Source organism: Crassostrea angulata, chromosome 8 (assembly GCF_025612915.1).
Source record: "Crassostrea angulata isolate pt1a10 chromosome 8, ASM2561291v2, whole genome shotgun sequence".
NCBI classification, from domain to species: domain Eukaryota; kingdom Metazoa; phylum Mollusca; class Bivalvia; order Ostreida; family Ostreidae; genus Magallana; species Magallana angulata.
In genome coordinates, this window is record NC_069118.1 from 53,042,980 (window position 1) to 53,065,869 (window position 22,890).

The 22,890-nt window shown below is 40.2% G+C and overlaps 1 long non-coding RNA gene, 1 other non-coding gene and 1 pseudogene across 2 annotated transcripts in view; 2 read left to right on the top strand and 1 right to left on the bottom strand.

The window, feature by feature from the left end:
- The window catches only part of LOC128159613 (uncharacterized), a 31,453-nt gene that overhangs the window by 2,387 nt on the left and 6,176 nt on the right, over positions 1–22,890 (top strand). Inside the window, exon 3 of the long non-coding RNA XR_008240164.1 lies at positions 20,517–20,588. This is a non-coding gene — a long non-coding RNA (uncharacterized LOC128159613). The remainder of the gene's footprint in view (positions 1–20,516; positions 20,589–22,890) is intronic.
- Positions 1,936–3,125, bottom strand: LOC128159612 (uncharacterized metal-dependent hydrolase YcfH-like; annotated as a pseudogene).
- Trnat-ggu (transfer RNA threonine (anticodon GGU)) lies at positions 20,319–20,391 on the top strand. Its single transcript has one exon. It is a non-coding gene; the product is annotated as a tRNA-Thr (tRNA).

Sequence of the window (22,890 nt, forward strand, 5' to 3'; positions counted from 1 at the left end):
AATTTATCATGATGCATGGTCCGAACTTCTCTGCATTACTTTACTATGAACACAGTATCTGACTTGGCCTTTACAATTATACCTGGAGCCTTCCAGATAGACTCCACTTTCTTCCCTGCTAGACTCCACTTTCTTCCCTGCATTGCGGCGCCAATATACAAAATCGCCAACCCTGAATGGACATGTACACAGTCTGATGTCTTGTGCGGTTTTCATAAATTTATGCGCAGACTTCAACTTCTGCTTGGTGGCATCGTGTGCTTTTTGCACGGTCTGCTCTAACTTCTGCACATACATGTTTATCTCACCCTCCTCCCCATTTTGAAAAGACTTCAGAGGGTGCCCGTACATCAAGGTTGCTGGTACATTCACCTCTCTTTCCAGCATAAGTCTATTTGGTGTATACCCTGTGTGACGGTTTATGGCTGACTGCAATGCCACTGCGAGTGGACCAAGATACTTATCCCAAGTTTTAGGTTGACTGTCTTTATAACAGCAAACTGCGTCCATCAAAGTGCAATTATAGCACTCTACTTAATTATTACGCCAGAAGGCCTATAGGAAGTTGTTCTAGACTTGTGGAATCCCAGCATCTCACAAACCTTACAAAAGAGCTCACTCTTAAAGTTACGGCCTTGATCAGTAAAGATCTGGAAGGGATCCCCGAACCTTGAGAAAAAGTCGTTGATAGCTGCCCTCGCAGTTACTTCCAAGGTTTGTGAAGGAATTGGCACACCCTCAACCTACTTAGTAAAGTTGTCTACCATCATGAGAATATACTCATCGCTCTGCTCCATGCTAGGGAAAGTCCAAGAAAGTCTAAATGTACTCTTTATATCGGGCTTCCAGCTTGATAACGATTCATATCTGATCTATTTGGCAATGAAGCTCTCTTGTTTTTCGCACAGAGAGCACATGTCTTTACATACAGCTTTATGTCCTTTACCATTCGCCACCAGTAGAACTGTTGCTGCTGGCGAGTTAACTTGATAACTGCCAACAGCTCTTTCTGCGTCGTACAATATCTGCGCTGCTCGGATGATAGCACTGCACTGCCATAGTCTATAGTTCTTTCTTTCCCGTTCTGAATTTGACTCAGCTCTCCTACAACTGTGTAGTCCGAAGCATCAGTGTCTGATACATTGACCATGATTATTAGGTATAGTCAACACAGGGGGTTCTGTCATCAATGCTCTAAAACTCTCAAAAGCACTTTGTTGTTCTGTCTTCCAACAGAAACCACATTTCCTAGTGACTGCATACAGCGGGCAGCAATGCAAGAGAAATGGGGTAAAAAACTGTGATGGTAATTAGCAAAACCTAAAAACTTTTCAAGGCCTGGAGGGCCAGTCCCATACTGACTCTATATACTGGTCTCCCATCTCTATTCCACTCTCACTGATGGTTCTGCCAAAAAAGTCAATCTTAGTTTTGAATAGCTCTTACTTCTGAGGCTTAAATTTCAGACCATATTCTCGGAAACGCTTATGGTGTTTCCCACCACTTTGATGGCGAGATAATCGGGGAAACCGATAGGAATGATCAACAACTTACCAGGTAGACATCCAATATTTTGAACAATTACATCTATCTGGAATATTTTCAGGATTTCTCTCTATTTCTCTCTGCGCATGGGCGAATTTATCCGGTGCCTGATGAATTCGCCCCCGCACTTATAATAGTGGGCAAAATCACCACACTCCCCCTGATTTCAAAAACCTGACCCCAGATATTACAAAAGTAATGACATATACATTAATACAATTTAAACCCCTATGATTGACAGTGCTAATGTAATTAACTAAAACATTGTGATTTACCATTACTTATAAAAACAGATATTAACAGTTCATAAATCATGACCAAATAAAAAGTCACTGTCAATCAATCACAGGCAATGGGTGTCCGGAATAGGAGCATGATGATTCAAGGCCCTCTCGTCTCTTCTGACGGTCCATGCTCTCTCTTCCATAGGGATCCCTTCGCTGGAAACAAACTTAAAAGAATGTAAAAATATCCTGGGAGAATACACTGCATATAAAAGGACAGACAATCAGTATCGGTGGCCCAACTGCTTAGCGAAGAAGGTGCGGAAGTTCTTTGCAACCGCCTCTTCAAGGTGTTCCACGGATTTTCCACTTACGGTCGCAACCAATTGGTAGACCTTTCCAATATGTTTCGGCGTCATTGGTCAGCCAACCCCACATGGCAGGTATGGACTGTTGGTCTTCACTAGTATTCGATCCTGTGGAATAGCTCTAACACCTTCCTGTTGGGTATCCAACATGCTATGGACACTTTCGCTCACTCCAAAGTACACCGGCCTCCCGGTATCTACCCAGAGTTTGATCTGCGCTGGGCCCCCTACAAAGCAGTGCAGGTAGATGGGTGCCTGGATAGACACGCCCAACCGATCTAAAAGGGTTATGCAGTCTTGGGTGGGAACTCAACTGCAGCTGTCCTTGTCTGCACCCTTCAGATGCAACACCATATTGGAGGATGGATCAACTCTGCAGAAAATCCTGCAAGGATGAACTTTTGCTGGGGGTGATGTTCTTTGTCAGAGTAGTCCAAGCCTATCTCCCCAACAGCCCAGCCCTTGCTATTGCACAAACTCATGGTGGCCGCGACATCAGCCTTGTTGCTCTATCACCTCCTTTGGGTGGATCCCCTTCACAATCACCAACCCACTCTCTAACCTCATTGGGATGCGGGCCTCCTTCATACCATAAACCAAGCACCCTCTGGAAATGGTGACTGACACTTAGGAGGGTCGGCTGTCTAGGGCTGTGGCATTCATTGCTCCTGTAAATGGAGCTGGCATCCATCCAGGGTGCCAATGACAGTCCACTACCAGGCAACTCATGGGGATCACTAGCAGGGGGATCACTAGTGGGTAGCTCCGCTTTCACTGGCACACGGTGACCCACCTCTTCAGGCTGCTGAATCCCCTTTCAACACAGAGATATTGACTTATCCCGGTAATCAGCCCACTACTTTGGCTGTCAAGTCCCAAAAAGTGTGAGACCCTGTTCACCACCTCCTGCACAGGCCTGGAGAACGTCTAGTCAACTCTCCCAAGTTGTCTCTCAGCCCACGCCCTTAACCTCTTCAGGGACTGTAATACAGGCTCTCTCTGGTGTGTTTGAAAAACTTCAGCAGATATATCCGCTAGGAAAGACACAAACTCCTCAGGATTCTGTGCCCCTCCAGCATGGTCCCTCCTAATGTTGTAAAGCATCGGTGTAGCTCCTGAAAATGTCTCCCTGCAACTGTGTACAGCGCACTTTCTTACTCCCCTTTCCTTTGTGTGTGTTCTTTCCTGACAAGGACGCATGTTAACTTCCTGATCTGAGCCACTGCTTTGGCTCAGATCAATAACAGTCATACTGGCCTCTTGTCCAAGCGGCTCCTGCAGCCCACCAGCATTCTCCTCCTCGAACATACCATCCTCCTCATCAAACACATACAATTGGAATTGCTCCTCCATCGCTGAATCTAAAATTAAAATATATTAGCAAGTAAATTATATCTGTGGACACTTTGAAACCAGTTATATACCTTAAAAGCTCTGGGTGTTTAATAAATGCTAATAAAACTACCAAAAACTTTTATACATTTTTCCTACTGCCCATCTATAAGAGAACACTCAGGGCAAGAGGTATGCTTTCTGCAATTTCAGCAGTCATACCCACACATTCCAGATGAAACCAGTCTCTGCAGGAATCACATTGCACCATTAACCCTTTTGGATTTTGTTTTTACACACATTATGACTTCCGTACCTTTTTCTTTGGCGGTTTTGCAACAATAGTTTCATCATGCTTAGTAATACCCTTTGAATGAGACCTTGTACCCCTGAAGGTCCATCAGGCTGTTTCCTAAGTCTCTCCTCAGGGTCTTTGGCGGAAGCACTATCTGTATTGCTTGATCCGCCAGCACTTACCTCATCATCGTGATCTCATGTAATCTACCAACCACTTTGACAGTTTTCGTGCATCACATTTCTTAAAGTAGCTCGCGGGTTTGCTGACGTCACAATAGGATTCGACGTAAAGAGTTGACCGTCATAGCAAACTTATACATTTTTTTTAAAATGACAAATGATTGTTAGAAACATAAAAGGAAATATGTCAAAAGGCTTAAATGTAGTTTCTACAAACATTTATAATAATCAAGTGCTAAAATTTTATTAATAAAAACGTGACTTACTTTGTCACATTTTGTTCTATAAGATATGTTTATGCGTTGGAACTCCATGAAAAGAGAATTAGCCATTTTTCTCCTCTTCACATTACATTATATGTTATCAACTGCACATTGCATTTGTGCAGTCGATAATAATATGTAATTAGTATTTACATGTTCAAATTTGTGTTAATCAGCTAGTCTTGTCAATAACGCATTATCATTTTTGGGTTCTCAGACGTAAGAAAATGATGATGTTGGGCTAGCGTCATAATGAAAATATAAGGTTTTGTGAAATCTTTTAAATCTTTGAAGTTGTTTTGCAAAAAATTGGCCGAGAACACATATTGATTATTTTTTATCAATTGATTAAAAAATATCTCCTCTGGTATTTTACTAAGTACATCTAATTTCGTCTAAATTGTTTTGATATTTGGAGCATAGTTTTGAAATGCATTTCTCGACAAAGATGTGCATTTTACTACTGTAAAACGAGAAAATATGGCGCACTACAAATTTTAGCACCTTTGGCGCAACTGCCTCTGAGCGCTAAAATTAATAGTGCGCCAAAGGTTTTCCATATGAATTAAATTTCTTCAAGTTGCAAAACAATAACGTCAGTCCATTTTTAAGGCTATATAGAAGTGTTCATTTAAATATCAGATGCTCTCGGTTCTGTTTGTTTAAACAATTACACAGGTAAACGGTATGGGTTATCGGCTATAAGTGCCTAAACATGGATTAATTAATTTAGTTTTAATTGCTTTTTAACATCTCTCATTAGCACCTTCAAAATTAAGCTTCTCCCCATGCCACTTCCATTTAGCCCCTCAAGGTGAAAATGTGATTAAGCGTGGCGATCGTTAATGCTGACAATACATGATTGATCATAATTTCTTTGATCTCTGATTAGTGGATATAAAGATAACAAGACAATACCTATTTTTTGTGGGTTTTTTAATGTAAAATTACTGTGAAAAAGATTCTCTCATGGTGATCAAAACTCATGGTAAATGTAGCATTCGATTTCACTTTTAGTTTCGGGACTCTTCTAGTGTTATCCAAGTCGACACGTTAAATTCAAAGTCCGATAACTCAAATTTGTTTACCAACAAAAATTACACATCATCGCCAATAAATGAAGTTTTCATATCTATCTACTGACGATTTACACAAAAGTAAGTGTATTGTTCTCAAAGACAGTTTACCTTGCATGCGAGATAGAATTTAAAGTTGTTGTGTTCACGTGCTTGAGTGAACACAGAACTAAATTTTGGGCGTGATCGTTTATCAAACTACAACATTTTTTGTATTCTTTTTTAAAGAAAAGATGCATGCGCTAAAATATGATTGCCCTATTGTACTGGCACTTGCGCTTGCGCTAAAATACGTACTGTGGAATCATTAGATTTCGTGGTGGCTCAATTTTCGTGGAATTCGTGGGTACCTCTTATCCACGAATTTACATCCTCCACGAATTAATAAATTGAAGTAATAAAGTCATGTTTCCTTTTGTAGATATAAGAGAATACACGAAATTACGTCCCCACGAGTCTGTAAAATTCTAGCAATCCACGAAAATTGACCCCCACGAAAATTAATGATTCCACAGTATGCGCCAAATTTTCTCGTTTTACAGTATATATTTCATTGAAATGGTGTTGCTTAATTTTATCAGCGACAGTGTGTTTAAAACACAATAACATTGTTACCGCGCAGACGAATTTCAAATAAATTTTAGAAATGAAACTCTAAAACCTATAGATCACGTGGACAAATTTTCAGGATATGTTTTCTCACAAGCAGTAAACCCACGAGCTACCTTAAGTTTTTCATGATGCATGATCTTGACCTCCCGACATGACTTCACAGCAAAAACTGTGTCGGACTTTGCTTCAACTATGACACCTGGGCCTATCCACATTGACTCTACCTTCTTTCCTGCGTTCTGGTGCCAGTACACAGCTTCACCTAATTTAAATTGGTGTTCTCTGGCTCTTATATCAAAATCCTGCTTCATTTTTTTGTGTGGCTTTTAACTTATCCCTGGCAGTCTCATGTGACTTTTGCAAATATTCTTGCAAATCACACACATATTTATCTACTTCTCCTTCCTTCCCATTTTGAAAATCATTGGTCGATACAGGATAGTTGCGGGCACTTTGACTTCTCTCCCTAACATCAATTTGTTTGCTGTGTACCCAGTGTGCCTATTGATAGCAGACCTCAAAGCACCTGCTGATTGGCCCAAGTACTGATACCAGCTCTTAGGACAGCCATCAATGTAACACCATAAGGGTGCGGTTGTAACGCTCAACTTGGCCATTCCCTGATTGTCTGTACGGTGTAGTCCGCGTTTTTTGGATCCACAAGATCTCGCACATTTTTCGGAATAGCTCGCTCTCAAAGTTCCTTCCCTGATCTGTAAACACTTCATACGGGTACCCAAACCTTGATAAAAATTCATTGATGGCAGCTCTTGCAGTCACTTCCGCTGTCTGTGATGGTAGTGGGACACACTCCACCCACTTTGTAAAGCTTTCCACCATCATGAGTATGTATTCATTTCCGTTCTCTGTGTGAGGTAATGGTCGTAGGAAATCAAGATGAATTTTTCCATTGGACTACCTGCTTGATAACTCTTCAAAGCAGAACAATTTGGTAATGGACCCCACTTTTTTATAACAGACATCACATGTGAGAACATAGTTCTTCATGTCAGCGACCATCCGCCAACAATAAAAACTCGACGTAAAATTCACTTTAGAACGCTGAATACCTTGGTGTCCTGATGAAAGAGTGTCATGGCACTAATACATCACTTCTTCACGCATAGTTTTAGGCACAAGAAGTTGCAGGGCATCTTTATCCTCAGCAGATTTATACCAAACTACCCCCCTATCATCTAACATGAAACAAAAATAACATTTCTCTTCAGGACTAGAGGTCATCAACTCACTCTCACTTGGCAAAACCCCAGACTCTAAGTATGCGTGAAGGAAAGTCAATACCTTATCTGCACTCTGCAGCTTAACCATGTCTTCTACAGAATATGAAGACAGAGATATCCCTTCCCCAGCTGCATGATCAGAACCCTCCTCCGGATTCTTGCTGAGCATTGCCTTTCCAAGCTTACTCACCGACTTGTCGTCTCCCAGGCCTCTCACACCCATTTTTGGTACTGGGGCCAGGGCCAATGGATTGGGAAAAATGCAACGTTTTGATAGAAATTGGGAATTTTTTTCCTTGCTTAATGTACAGTCCCCAAAACAAAAACTAGGGTATATTGATAGGATTTTTTAAAGGTTAATTTTTTTAAAAATTATTTTTAAAACTTGGAACATGTGTGTATAATACAATTTTAGAGAAATGCAGAACGTTATATTATAATGTGATAGTTTGCGAGAAACCTCTCAACTGCTTTGACATCTTTTGGCATGGGCCATTCCCGTACTGCCTCTAAATACTGATCTCCCCATCTCTACACCATCTTTGCTTACTGTGCGCCCCAAAAATTCTACTTAAGGGCAAAAAAGCTCACATTTGCGAGGTTTGAACTCTAACCCAAAACTGCGGAAACCCTCAAAAACTTGGCGCAAATTGTCTAAATGCTCTTGTTCAGTTTTGCCCAACACTAGCACATCATCTAAGAATGCAAGAACAATTTTCCAGTTAAGGCGGTGCAGCACTAAATTGATAGCTCTGGCAAATGTTGCAGGGGCATTACATAAACCAAATCTCATCTGCGATATTTCAAAATGTTCAAACTTCGTGATGAAGGCAGTTTTCTTCATATCATCTGGGTGTATCTTCATTTGCCAGTAAGCTGCATTATCATCAAGCTTTGAAAACCATTTGTTTCTTGATAAGGTATTCATACATTCCTCTATTAGTGGCAAAGGAAAACTGTCTTTGATTGTGACCTTGTTCAGTGCACGATAGTCAACGCACCATCTCACGCTTCCGTTCTTTTTACGAACAAGCACTGGAGCAGCGGCCCAGTCTTAGGTAGAGGACTGGATTACTCCTCTCCTTAAAAACTGCAGGTGTGCTGCGCATCCGCTGCTTTATGGGGTGCGCATCGCCAGTGTCAATACAATGCTCAATCTCTACAAAATTGCCCAAATCTAAATCACTGACTGCGAAAATATCTGCAAACTTAGTTACAAGACTGACTGCTTCCTGGCGGTCAGAGCGTTTTCCTTCAGATCTCTGATAAGCGAGCTGACATGCTCACAATCCTTTTGCCCTTCTGTTGACACCCGACGCACTGACGCCTCGCTGTTTTTGACTGCACAAGCTGCTGTCACTATACCAACAACACTTCCTGTTTTAACAAAATGACCGCGGTCAGTCATATTTATGACACACAACTTGCCCTTATTCCCAGAATTATTGTAAGTCCTGGAAGCAACAATACCCAATGGAAAGACATTGGCTGGTTCAATGATAAAATCTGACATCTCATTAGCCAAATCATATTCTATCACTTGAGCAGTATGCGATGGAATCTGCACCCGCCGAGATGATACAGCAATTAGCACCAACTTATCCACACCACTAGACATTTCAATCATGCCTGGTACCCCTTTGACTCTCAGAGCTCCTGTCTCACAGGAAATTTGTGCACCATGTGACTTAAGGAAATCAATTCCAAACAACATTTTATCCTGCAATGGACCAACATAAATTGGATGAACAAACCTATATCCACCAACTGTAATCTCAACTTTACCCAAAAATTTAGCACACATGCCAGTCACCTCACCCGCAAGTCTTATATTTGACTCCTCAACAATGTGCGGCTTGGGTTGCATAGAGACAAACCTTTTGTGATACTACATGTATTGTAATATCTGCGGCTGTGTCAACTATAACATTCACCTCCATACCCGCAATTCCAACCAACACATGCCATGCCCCTGAACCTTCACCCCGATTACCAGACTGAACATTAGGTAAAACATGTGCAGCACTAACTGATGGATTTTCTGCAAATGTAACCCAACCCCTCATGGTCTGTGGTGAAACAGAAACATTTGGCTCATTGTGCTCTGTATTTTTGATAGTTGGGATTGGGGGACCTGCATAATTGTTATGTGATCGTTGCAGACAGTTTCGCTTCATGTGACCTGGCTGCTTACAACCATAACAAATTTTTGGCCTTCTATTCCCCTGACGATTCAAACTAGTAACATAGAGATGGCACTGGGCTGTGGTGTTGGCCTGCGTTTTGTTTATCTACAGCATCGCCAGACCTATCTACTAGATGCCCCCTTGACACATACTCAGGTGAACGATTTTCTACAGGTGATACTGACCTTCGGTACCTAACTTCATTTGGGACTGACCTTACAGCCCTTTGGTGATGAGCAATTGCACAACGACTAAACTGGAATGTCTTAACCCTCTTAATAGCCTCCTCTAGGGTATCTGGCGGTCAGTCAATTAATTGCTGATCCGCCTCACAGTCTAAGTATCCTAAAGCAAATCTCATTATCAACTGTTCCTGAAAAATTTCAGGCAAGGTCCCACTCCCAAAAGTCCATTACTCTATCACCCCACTGGTCTATTGGCTCTTCAGGTTTCTGAGTAATTGAATTCAACTCTAACTGGGAAGCTGACCAAACCTCTCCTCCATGCGAAGTATTACCTCTTGAAAAGTAAGTGTAGTACCCCTGCGGCGCAAAATGTCAAAATACTTCAAAGCCACCCCCTCTAGTGTCAAACTAAGTGCAAACAAACAATATGCATCACACCAGCCATTATATTCTGCAATGGTTGAAAACTTTGAGTAGAATGGACCCCACTCTACATCCCCATTATACTTGACACCCTTTACCTCAGTGGGAATACTCCGACTTATTCCACTTCTACTACCTGGCGGTATAAGACTGGGTAACTGAGACCTATGAATGCTAGACAATATAGGACTAGGGGTCCTCCCTGACTGCCATACATTTGACATGACTGGCTGCCTACCCTCAGGTATACCTGTTTTTGGTTGTCCAGACGGAGTTCCCTGATAATTTGACATAAATGCCAAGTTTGTGTTGGACAGGACTGGGTCATTGGCATTTGCATAGGGGCTCCCCCAACTTGACCCCCAACCCCAGGGCTTTGACTGCTACTGACATTAGCTACACTACCCTGGGTTATGACTCCTGATGACATTTCCCTAGACTGGTTGGGTACTATACCTGTGAGTCTTGCGTTAATGCTTCTGTCACCAGGCATTGGCCATGGCATGAAGCTTACATCTGCCTTAGGGACTTCTGCAATGACACGGGGAAAGCTAGGAATTGCCTGCCCCCCTGCGGAAACAGAACTTACCGAGCTCAACACAACCCTTGGACCCCCAGAGAATGTAGCATTCCCCCCATCTGCTGAAGTTGTTTGTACAGCCTCTCCAGGAACCCAAGGACCCCCCTGGCTACTGGAAATTTGTGACTGACTTGGCCCGAAGCTGGCAGCATTACCTTGAATTTCCGGAGATTTATTTCCACTCGACAAACCTGACATTTGAAACATTTCCCTAATCTGTGAACTAACACCCCCGTGGGCATGTTAAGGCTTCCCGATGGATTTTACAGCGATATGTAGAAAGTCACTTGTCTGTACTTCATACGATATGACGTCATAATTAAGTTTGACGTCACTATCTGCATTCCTGTCGATAGTTCTCAGGGAATATGTATCTTAACCTTAAAAGTGAATTATATCAAACCAGTATAATACCGCATGTTTCCTTTACATAAATGCTGCCATTAATGCTAGAAGTACAGAAGTTTTTCATATTGAAAACCAGTATCAAATAATCGGCAGTTTTAAAGCTTCGTTTTAAGTAAAAGACTATTTATATTTGGAGACTCCTTGCTACGTGTAAACAACTGAATGAAGAAATTTTAATGCATGAAAAACCAGCTTGGCGCAGGTGAAAGATCAACACAATTTTAGAATATTTTACGTAAAATTGGTAGAGAATATAAGTACCAATGTGGATCGTGCTTGGGAAACCTACGGATTTACCCCAATATTTTCTAAATCGCTTTTGAATAGTAAAAATGTGCATTATTTTGTTGATTTTGTGGAAAGTTTCAACAGTATCTTCCATAAACGAAATATCTATTTCTTTCCCAAGCAAGAACTTAAAAGTATATATGACTTAAGAAAAGATTTTTCTTAAAAATATGTATAATTTGATGTCGTTAATCACCTGCGCCGATGTGATTTATATAGATCATTTGCAATATTAGGAATCGCCCGTCACGTGCTTACAGAGTACATATGACGTCACAAAAATGCATCAAATATAAAGTTTAACATCGGTGGCAATAAATGTAACATAGATTTTAAGAAATACTTCCAGTCAAAGTATTTTTGCGATGATTAAAATAATATCATTTTTCAGCCGTATTTTAGCATAGGGACGCCTTAACATTGCTGCGCCATACTTGTTCCGTCATACTGGACGTCTCGAGCGACCCAATACCTGTCCTGATAGAATCGACTTCACTCTTCAGACATTCGAAGTCTATATCCAAACCATCTACCATACCTTGTAAACTGCCTCTTCTCGAGATCATCCTCCGTTTACTTCTCCCCATGACTCTTGGATCCACCCGTCGTTTGATGTACCCTACCTGTAGATAAAAGCCCATCCCTGACGCTATTCCCTGAGGTACTTAACATGCCATCCTGGTCATTTCCCTCAGACTGAATGTAGCGGCCATTCAGAATTTTCCGGGCCCCCCTACCAACACCTGCTGTTTGCATCTTCTGAGCCATTAATTCATTCAAAGTACACTAAATCAATAAATCATAAATAAAACAAACCAATATTTCAACAAATGAACACTTGGCGGCTTGCTGCAAGTACAAAACTATGACATACAAAATATATTTTTCAAAATGGCGCCTACCATGTTGTCTCGGCATGGCATTGAATTTTCAATCTTGCCCACTTACATCAAAATTGACCCTGCTCGCAGCGCTGTTTATCGTGTTTCCCACTGCTAAGATGGCGAGATAATCGGGGAAACCGATAGGAATGATCAACAACTTACCAGGTAGGCGTTAAATATCTTTATATATACTTCTTGAACAATTACATCGATCTCGAATGTTCGCAGTTGATTTATCTTTATATCTCTCTGCACATGGGCGAATTCATGCGATGCCCGATGAATTCACCCCCACACTTATAATAGTAGGAAAAATCACCACATGCTCAAACACCTGTCTCAAATTGTCCAAGTCAGCTTCTGCTCAAGCCCCAAGCACTAAGACATCATCTAGAAATGCAAGTGTTATTGTCCAGTTCAGTCTGTGCAATATCAAATTTATTGCCCTAGCGAAGGTTGCAGGGGCCTTACGAAGACCGAACCCCATCCTGGTAAACTCAAACAGGCCATGTTTGGTGATAAACTCAGTTTTCTTTTTGTCATCTGTGTGTATCTTGATCTACCAGTATGCAGCATTGGCATCCAGCTTGGAGAACCAGCGGTTACCGCCTAGTGTGTCCATACACTCCTCGATAAGAGGCAATGCGTTTGTGTCCTTGACATTGACCTTATTCAATGCACAGTAGTCGACACACCACCGAACACTCCTATCCTTCTTTCTGACCAGTACCGGTGCAGACGCCCAATCAGAGAATGATGGTTGATTAACGTTGGCTTTGAGCCTTTTTCTAAATGACCTTCCTCCTTCCCCTTGAAAACACCGTGCATACGGCGCATCCACTGTTTAATGGGTCGAGCATCTCCAGTGTCTATGCAATGCTCAATCTTGGTAAAATTCCCAAAATCTAGATAACTCACTGCAAACATATATCAGCATACTTCTTTACCAAGCTTACCGCTCTATCCCTCACCTCCGCTGGTGCATTTATTTGAAGATCTTCTAGGAGTTTGGATATATAGTCATACAGTACCGATCAGACCCAACCTAACAGAAAGTAAACCCCAACTAAACCCTGGGTTTACTTTCCGGGTTTACTTTGGGTATACTTCGGGTTTACTAGAGTGGACCCAGAGAGTAAACCCAGTCAGAAGTATACTCCTGAAAGCAGAAGCTAACTGTGTATTCGGAATATACAAAGGGTAGGAATAACAGGAAGTAGGATGGTAAGATAAAATACTAGTCTGCTTCACACTTCAGTGCATACAGATGACCTTAAAAGCAATTTCAAAGTAAACCCAAAGTAAACCCCATGTAAACCCAAAGTAAACCCCGAGTGGACCCAATTTTTCAAAAAGTAAACCCAGAGTAAACTCCAAGTAAACCCAGAAAGTAAACCCGGGGTTTAGTTGGGGTTTACTCTGGTGTTAGGTTGGGTCTGATCGGTACTGTAGTTGTCCTCTCCCCCAACTGCTGCATAACAGTCAACAGTGGAGGTAGCCTCCCTTACCTTTGTACCTTTTTGGTACCTTCGTACCAAAAATGAGTGTGAGAGGCCTGCAACCTTGACTTCAGCAGGGATAATCTAACACTGCTTCTGCTGCCAGGAGGAATCAAACTTGGCAGCTGTGACCTATATGCAGTGGTCGACATCAGCTTCTGAGACATAGGCATTCCACCTCCACTAAAGATTGATGACTGTCCTCCAACAGATGCTGCAGCTTGACTCACAAATACACCATAATGATGACAGCCGGAATCCTGGCTGCCTTCTGCACTAGGTGCAGACCCGAAGGCTATAGGGACTAGCAAGGTGTCAATGCTGCTGACAATGGACCTTAGCAGTTTCGGTGACAGCACGACAGTCTCAATGCTGCTGACATTGAATGATGGAATTCCCAAGCCTCGGCCCGTTGCTTTGAGATAAACTGTACTTCTGCCGGACCAAATAGAGTCTGAGCAAATAGTACTAGGTGGTACCTCTGTATATAAGCGATTACAGCTGAGACTGTCCTTGAGGCATTTAAACCGACTGATGAGGAATGGAAACTATTTTGAGACACCGGTCAATCCCCAGGGAGACCAAGGTTCCGCACTGGCTCCCGACCACCGCTGGCTGATTACCAGTTACCCCGACTTCTGGCGGCTGAGTAACAACAGGCTGAGGCTTATCACACCCAACATGCCTGCTAACATTTGGGTAATAAATAATAAAAATAATAGTACCCATATTTCTGTCAATGGAGCTTAGCTGGAAGGTTACACTAGACTCAAGTGTGCTTATATCTTCCTGCAGAACCCCAACGTCCTGACCTTTTCTCTCCCGGATCAGGGCATAGAATTGCTCAAACCATGGTGCATCATTCGGCTGGTCCCTTAAAGCTCCCTGAGTCAGTGAAATCTCCTCCTCCCCACTCCAAGTGACATTATACCGGGCACTCTCCCAACATAGGTGTACCACAAACACCTATAGTAAAACTAACTCTACCAGGCTGTGGATTCCCAGAACTGGCTCGTCCAAATTTGAATTTCATTCCTGGTCCCTCAGACCATTTTCTCCCAACTATATATACTCACAACTGACATGTAGCGCGTAATCCACCACACGATGGATCAAATTCACAGCAGCACACGCAAGAAAACAAGAAAAGCTAACCTTAAAAGTTATATTTTCGAACATATATATAATTTTATAAAAATCCAAAATGGCGTCTCCATGTGCCTGCGAGGCAAAATATCCTCAGCTAGCAGCTCCAATATAGCGTATCTCCCTAACCGTTACTTTAGGTCGCTGGTGATGCCACAGAGAGAAGACACTATGGGTATGTAATATGATCTTTATTTGATGATTACTAACACATAGAGAAAAGTAAACGAATGGTACAATACACAGAGCAATTAAGCACGTCTTGTCTCTTGGAAGACAGGCAAAGGGTAATTACATCATCGTCGTGTCAGCAAGTTCAGGCGGTAGAACTGTTTTTAAAAAAAAATCATGTTCATTTATTAGAAAATAACAAATATGCTCCCCCAGTAGTTGCTGTACTTCACATTTATTAAAACACGAGGCTACTTTTCTTTATACATGTATTTTCATGTATGTTTTTGTTATTGAATTAGAAAATCTTAAATGTTAATGTATTTTATAGTCTCTTTACACCAGTATCAAGTGGTTTTGAGATTGAAATATATGAATAAATCTGAGTCAAGTAGTTTATTGAGAAATCGCTTACACAAAATTTGGAAAAAAAGTGAGTTTTGTCCTGGTTTTATTAGCTCACCTGAGCTGAAAGCTCAAGTGAGCTATTCTGATCACATTTTGTCTGTCGTCCGTCTGTCCGTCCGTCTGTCCGTCTGTCCATCTGTCCGTCTGTCTGTCCGTAAACTTTTCACATTTTCAACATCTTCTAAAGAACTACTTGGCCAATTTCAACCAAACTTGGCACAAATCATCCTTAGGCAAAGGGGATTCAAAGTTGTGAAAATTAAGGGCCACACCCGTTTTCAAGGGGAGATAATTAGAAATTAATGAAAAATTTCGAGAAATTTTCAAAAATCTTCTTCTCAAGAACCAGAAAGCCAGGAAAGCTGAAACTTGTGTGGAAGCATCCTCAGGTAGTGTAGATTCAAAGTTGTGAAATTCATGACCCCCGGGGGTAGGGTGGGGCCACAATGGGGGGTCGAAGTTTTACATAGGAATATATAGAGTAAATCTTTAAAAATCTTCTTCTCAGAAACTAAACAGCCAGGAAAGCTGAAACTTGTGGGAAGCATCCTCAGGTAGTGTAGATTCAAAGTTGTGAAATTCATGACCCCCGGGGGTAGGGTGGGGCCACAATGGGGGGTCGAAGTTTTACATAGGAATATATAGAGTAAATCTTTAAAAATCTTCTTCTCAGAAACTAAACAGCCAGGAAAGCTGAAACTTGTGTGGAAGCATCCTCAGGTAGTGTAGATTCAAAGTTGTGAAAATCATAACCCCTGGGGTTAAGTTGGGGCCACAATGGGGGGGTCGAAGTTTTACATAGGAATATATAGAGTAAATCTTTAAAAATCTTCTTCTCAGAAACTAATCAGCCAGGAAAGCTGAAACTTGTGTGGAAGCATCCTCAGGTAGTGTAGATTCAAAGTTGTGAAAATCATGACCCCCGGGGGTAGGGTGGGGCCACAATGGGGGGGGGGTCGAAGTTTTACGAAGGAATATATAGAATAAATCTTTAAAAATCTTCTTCTCAGAAACTAATCAGCCAGGAAAGCTGAAACTTGTGTGGAAGCATCCTCAGGTAGTGTAGATTCAAAGTTGTGAAAATCATAACCCCTGGGGTTAGGTTGGGGCCACAATGGGGGTCGAAGTTTTACATAGGAATATATAGAGTAAATCTTTAAAAATCTTCTTCTCAGAAACTAAACAGCCAGGAAAGCTGAAACTTGTGTGGAAGCATCCTCAGGTAGTGTAGATTCAAAGTTGTGAAAATCATGACCCCAGGGGTAGGGTGGGGCCACAATGGGGGGTCGAAGTTTTACATAGGAATATATAGAATAAATCTTTAAAAATCTTCTTCTCAGAAACTAATCAGCCAGGAAAGCTGAAACTTGTGTGGAAGCATCCTCAGGTAGTGTAGATTCAAAGTTGTGAAAATCATAACCCCTGGGGTTAGGTTGGGGCCACAATGGGGGGTCGAAGTTTTACATAGGAATATATAGAGTAAATCTTTAAAAATCTTCTTCTCAGAAACTAAACAGCCAGGAAAGCTGAAACTTGTGTGGAAGCATCCTCAGGTAGTGTAGATTCAAAGTTGTGAAAATCATGACCCCCAGGGGTAGGGTGGGGCCACAATGGGGGGTCGAAGTTTTACATAGGAATATATAGAATAAATCTTTAAAAATCTTCTTCTCAGAAACTAATCAGCCAGGAAAGCTGAAACTTGTGGGAAGTATCCTCAGGTAGTGTAGATTCAAAGTTGTGAAAATCATGACCCCCAGGGGTAGGGTGGGGCCACAATGGGGGGTCGAAGTTTTACATAGGAATATATAGAATAAATCTTTAAAAATCTTCTTCTCAGAAACTAATCAGCCAGGAAAGCTGAAACTTGTGGGAAGTATCCTCAGGTAGTGTAGATTCAAAGTTGTGAAAATCACGACCCCTGGGGGTAGGGTGAGGCCACATGGGGGGGGGGGGGGGTGTTAAAGTTTTACATAGGAATAAAGAGTAAATCTTTAAAAATCTTCTTCTCAGAAACTAATCAGCAAGATGATTCTTTTTAATTGTTAAGACTTTGGCTCCAGGACAATTCTTCGGCCTCACAAGAAGGTTCAGAGTTTGATGTAGCTAAATATCCCATATATAAACAATTGTAAAGGATCTTTTTGAGAACTGCAATACTCAACATGTGATATGACTATAAAATTGAAGCAGGCAGTTATTTTTTCATTAGAATCATTTTGTATTACTGTTTTGGGTTATTGCCCTTGATTTATTGATTCTTGATTATTTTAATTAATGCATCCACTGTTAACCAATTAATGTGATGATTATTTTTATACAATAATAAATATTCAATGTATATAAGTTGTTCTGCATAAGTAGTTTTGGGTTAGGCTGGATTAGTTTGTTTATTTTTGATTTCCAATTTTTAGATACTATGAATTATTTTAGGCTGGCACATATATAGGGACAGTGTCTATTGCATTGCAACAAGTGACTGTTTGGGGTTAAACTTGAACAGGTACGGAGAGATTGAGGGTGTTGACATCCCTGCTCTTTCTAATTTTCGTGTTTTTCTAACCAACGATACAGAATGTGCGGTGATTTCTGCCCTGTATCGCATTGATACAAGTGTGCGGTCATACCTGCTTGTATTAGTGGTGGTTGCGGCGGAGCACTAGTGTATGGTCATCCCTGCTGGTGTTCTGGCCTTTCTAGTGCAAGTGTGCGGCACTCCCTGCGTTAGGTTGAGCTGTTGGCGCAAGTGTGAGGTCATCCCTGCTTGCGTTATCTCTGCTTGCATTAACGTTGGTACCTGTTGAGTTGCGTAGGTGTGCGGTCATCCCTGCCTGCATAACGTTGAGTCCCTATATATGTGCAGGAGCGGTGATTAAAGTCTGCTCTTGTAAATATTTTCAGCAATCAGGGCTATCCGAGTTCCAAGGGGGAAAAATGGATTTTATTTATACAGGATCTACATGTATTAATGTACATTGTCCAGATTGTATTATGACTCCATTAAGCTGACTTTATCATACCTATTGTTCCTCAGGTGAGCGATGTGGCCCATGGGCCTCTTGTTCAATTGTACGTTAATCTGCTTCTGTTTAGAGGACAAAATGTTTACAAAATTTTTAAAACTGTAGCAATTTTATTGCTATTGTCTTAGAATCTTGAAGTAACCAGCAAGACTTTTTTAAATATACAGTCAAAACTGCCGTAGCGGTCACCCCTATTAAGCAGTCACCTTTCGTATGCGGTCATTTTATTTCCTCCTGATGAAAAATCCTATATAATTGCCCTCAAAAGAGCGGTCACCTGTCTAACGTGGTCAGCGGTCATCGTATTTTGATCCGAAACTGTACAGTCCACATGCATTAGGCGGCCATTTTGGCCGGTCACATGATTTACACCTGGGGATTTTAAACATGGCTTCTGAATGTCGGGTAATAAATGTAAGCAATTATTATACGCTTGAGGCGAGAGAAACCAAATTAATCGATGTATTTATAATACATAATTGGCAGATCAGATACGAATGGGAATCAAGTGAATTGTTTAAACAAGTATAACAATATGTTTGTTTTATAAACATGAATGAAGTACAGGTGTCAAAAATGTCCGCGGCGATGCAAGAGAAAATTGCTTGATTTAGTAATATGATTTTGAGTTCAGATACGGTCGGTTAAAAACGTAATTGTTGATTTGTATGAAAAGTTTTGTTTTCTATATATACGGTACCCATGAAAATAGTACAGAGTATTAGTATCAATAATTTAAAGAAATATAAAAATTGCATGCACAATGCATTGTAATGTATTTCTACTTATTTGTAAATATAATGGATACTATAAAATCATCAAATCAATTACTTTATCTATCATTTTGATACATTATGCTAAATATCAATTATATGATTAAAATAAAATTGAATAATTGTTCTAAAAAGGAATTTGATGTTGGCAAATTCACAAGTCTCTATTCAAAGGTTACCTCTGTTAAGGTGGATCTCTACACCAAATAAGTGTAGGAGATTTTTGTTGCATGCATTTGTTACCAATACTAGGCACAGTATTCAACAATAATATACCTCAAAATACAATACACTATTTTCTAGAGAATTTTTAAAATATCAGTCTGGTTCCAGATAACCCCTTATTTATCAAATTTTTAAACATTTCTGTTTTAAAATTCTTATGAAAGTGAAATGTTATTAAGTTTAGAAATGAAAAACAAGAAAATCATGAATGAAGTTTGTATGATTTTTATTGGAATCCACATAAATATGAAACTAAAATATAAAAAAATTCTGTTAAGGCAAACTGCTGGACAAAATCCCACAAAAACCTGAAAATATAAACAATATTTGTTGGTGAATGGGATAAAGAAAAGAAATTGAATGAAATTGAAAAATTAAAGGAAATACTTAATTATTGCAAAAATCTTGGTATGAAAGATCCTGTTTAAGAGTTGTCTTTCTTTATTTTACATGGTCTCAAATATCTTGGGATCAGTTTTATATTCATCATACATATATAGTTTAAATGAAAATTTGACATCTGCTTACCTATATCGATAATCCGCCACATATGTATGATCGTCTGTTGCAGATGACATGACAAAAATGTATTGCCAATAGCAGCAGAGCAAGGAAACGGTATATTATTTAGAGTCCACGTTTTCCGTACAAAACAGCTGATAATCAATGTTAGTTAAAAGCTTTAATCAGGAAGAAAATTGACATATTTTCTAAGCGTTTTGGTGATTTCAGTCCTATCTCGTCTCCTTAGTTAGAAGAGTTCAATTAAACGGTGTATAGCTATTTTGTACCACGATATAATGTTATCAATCCGGAACACAATGGCGTTTCGAACGGAAGTCAGACATGTTTGTGACGATGTAGCCTTCCACCTAAAGAGGTCACTTTGGGTGCCTCCCGCAGGTGATTGCTTAATACAAGTTTGACTGTAATATGTATATGTCACCTGGTTCACAGGTGTGTGACTGTCAGTCAATATATCGGGTCTCAATAGCTCAGTGGTTAGAGCACTGGCAGGGTACGCCAGAGGCCCTGGGTTCGAGTCCCGGTTGAGACTAGACTTTTCACCACCTGTGACATATATGTTAAGGAAATGTTGAATTTTGATTTTGGACTCGGTGGCTAGGAGAATTATTACTTTGGTGGAGTTGTTACACCAATTTCAATGGAACTATTTTTTAGATGCACATGATGCTACTTCCTGAATGGTGCTGAACCTGTTTGTCAACATGTGGAACCCATGTGTACTTGAGGGTAGGTATGTTTACTATCAATTATCTCTCTTAGAAGCCACATAAGGTATTTTTTTTTTATCTAAAATTTTTCCTGAAGCATTTAACTATAATTTCTCTTTCATGAATTATATGCTGATAGTATAGTTAATCAATTAACTTAATTAAAGCTATATAGTAACATAAAGTGAAATTAATTCCTTGTGTGAGACCTTAAAACATTTTTGTTTCAATATGATTGATGAAAAAACATGTAACTTTTATTTAAACTGCATTTTTTACAAGTCGGGGGGAGCTTATGCTATACCCTCGGCGTTGGCGTCCGGACCTGGTTAAAGCTTTTGTTGCAGGTCCTGTATCTAAGCTAATACTTGTCCTATATTCACCAAACGTGCATGGATGATGCATCTGGACCTACTTGTGGACTTGAAAGACTTGGATGCTGAATCTGGGTCCTAAATTTCAGATGCTGAAGGAGGTTAAGGTATTTGGAGCAGGTTAAAGTATTTGTTGCAGGTGCCCTTTGATAGCAATATCTAAGTTACTGCTGGTCAGTACTTCACCAAACTTGCATGGACGGTGTGTCTTATGATACTGATGCACCAGACAGGCTTGAATGCTGAATCTGAGCTATATGTTTCGGATGCTGGAGGTGGTTAAGGTTTTAAGTGCTGGTTAAAGTTTTTGTTGCAGGTGCCCTCTGATGATAATATCTTATTTACTACTCGTCCCTACTTCACCAAACTTGTATGGTTGTTGCGCCTTATGATACTGATGCACCTGACAGGCTTGAATGCTGAATCTGAGCCATAGGTTTCGGATGCTGGAGGAGGTTAAGGTTTTTGGAGCTGGTTTAAGTTTTTTGAGCAGGTGCCCTCTAATGATTATATCTTAGCTACTCCTGGTCCAAACTTCATCAAACATGTGTGGATGGTGTGTCTTATTATACTGATGCACCTGAACAGCTTGAGTGCTGAATCTGAGCCATAGGTTTCGGATGCTGGAGGAGGTTAAGGTTTAAAGAACTGGATAAAGTTTTTGAAACAGATGCCCTCTGATGATGATATCTTAGTTATTACTTGTCCTAACTTCACCAGATGGTGCGTTTATGATATTGATGCACCTGACAGGCTTGAATGCTGAGTCTGAGCCATAGGTTTCGGATGCTAGATAAGGTTAAGTTTTTTTTAACAGGTCACATGTTACATAGATAATTGTACTATTTCAAACTTGCATAGTTGATTAAACTGTAATATATTTGAATCGCAAAGGTAGCTTCAGATGCAGAGCTTGATCTCCATTATCAAGGATGCTAAAAAATATATCTTAGTTAATACAGGTCCTAACTTCACCAAACTTGAATGGATGGTGTGTCTTATGATACAGATGCACAAGATAGGCATGGATGCTGAATCTGAGCCATAGGTTGCGGATGCTGGAGGTGGTTAAGGTTTTAATTGGTGGTGCCCTCTGATGATGATATCTTAGTTATTACTGATCCTAACTTCACTAAACTTGCATGGGTGATGCGTCTTATGATACTGATGCACCTGACAGGCTTGAATGCTGAATCTGAGCCATAGGTTATGGATGCTGTATGAGGTTTAGTTTTTTGAAAAAGGTCACATGTTTTATAGGTGATAGCTTACAAAGTTGATTTAACTATATTATAAATGAAACGCAAAGGTTGCTTCAGATGCAGAGCCTGGTCTCCATTATCAAGGATGCTACAGAAATCTCCTACCTCACTTAAACCTGCTTGATAGATAGATGTGGTTGTTAAATGATATAACATTATTCCTATGATAAAGTATTGTATGATATAAAACACTATTGTTTAATATGATACAATATAATATCATATGTTATATTGTAAAAAGTTATATGATACGATAAAATATTGTATCAATTTTTTTGATATTTTATGATATGATATTGTATCATGATATTGTTCTGTATAGTATTGTATCATATGATACAATATGTATAATATAATATTGTATTATATAATATTTTACTTTTAAATTATCACATGATTGTATAATTTGATATTATATAAATAGTGCCTGTTTGGGAGGGTAACAGTTGAAATTGACACCCCGAGAAAACCATTGTCAACTGACGCGAACTGAATGTCTAAATTTTTAAGAAAATTTTACTGCTTTTATATAGGAATAACGTGAATTCTACAGCGAACTGTACGCGCAAAATTTTCGCGCATGTAACATTTTTTAATGTTGCCTGTTGCTTAGTGCGTTGCTAACGCTGAGGGTAATAGAACGGATTATAAACTGCGTCTTAGCCAATCAGATTTCAGTATTTAA